Raw genomic sequence first — 1,277 nt, 5'->3', positions numbered from 1 at the left:
AGTTAGTCGTTTTTCGGGAGGGGGGGGGGGAGGAAATGGGGGTGCCGTGTGGTGGAGGGAACCAGAAGTTACCAAAGCAGCCCCGAACTATTATGTAAATGAGGGCCGTATTGTAACTGTTGTTCTCCGTGCACCAAGGACAAAAGGGGAATTCCGCATGCTAAAGACTAGGTGGCGGAAATTTTAGAAGGAGGCGGGACATTTTGCCGCCTGTGGGATCGTTCGTATCCAGTTTCAACTAATTTCGGACAATGCTAGCGGGAAGGTCATGTGAGACTGTGTACACGGGGCACACGTCAGCAGTTAATAACTGGTGCGAAGTCCACCCCAGAAAAAAGACAATAACTCGTGATGATGCACCAATAACTTGGACGTTCACACAGGCGCGGCCAATCGTACGGGTGTAGAGGCGCGTTCAAAAAAAGGGGATCAAACGCTCAGCCTATGTATTTCTCGTGTAAATATATAATTTAGTACCATTGGTTATTTACTTTAAACAGAATGCATTGACGTATTATTGTTGAGGCGCACAAAAAGAAATGGACATTGTAGTCCCACAAAAGAAATGGATATTGTAGTCCGCTACTTAAAAGTGTTACCTCATATGATTACATAGTCTTCATTTCATAAATTGCGTACCCGTTGAATTCATATATGAATATTACATATATTACTTCATAATACAACCTTAAATCATCCAAGACTAATGAATTTGAATGCAAGACTAACAATGATGCATGTGCATGATAGCTACATTGGTTGTTTGAAGAAACATCACCGTGACTTTGGCATGCACAATTGAAAAGGATTATTTAGAAAAAATGTGATATGTGAGTGTCCAATCTTATAGCGTTGAATTGATATTGTATATTTGGCCACGATACAAAGTAGATATTGACTTATGTTCAAGAGATGCACGTCCATGATCGCTAGATAGTGATACAGGAATGAATTGTGCAATCTCTCTCACACGCATACATATCTCATTTCTCCGTGGGTATCGGAATCACACACGCGCACTTCGTGTATTTCTCTCCCTCCGTCAAGGTTAGAATTCGTCTTTGTACCCCGTCCTACAAGTCTTCCACACAGAAACACACACGCTCTCTCTGTCGAACACGCCCACCCCTTTAATTCCGCCCACCCACCGCCACTAATGTCTCGAAGTATAATTATGTCTCGCACACATATGCCTAAGGTTAGCTCGAGTCCCGAAACCATATGAATACATACAATGGGATTCCAGCAGAGCACCTTTTGTTTTGAGATCTCTCTCT

Source organism: Triticum dicoccoides, chromosome 2B (genome assembly GCF_002162155.2).
Source record: "Triticum dicoccoides isolate Atlit2015 ecotype Zavitan chromosome 2B, WEW_v2.0, whole genome shotgun sequence".
Taxonomy (NCBI): Eukaryota; Viridiplantae; Streptophyta; class Magnoliopsida; order Poales; family Poaceae; genus Triticum; species Triticum dicoccoides.
The sequence above is the reverse complement of the archived record's forward strand: the minus strand, read 5'-3'. Positions refer to the sequence as shown.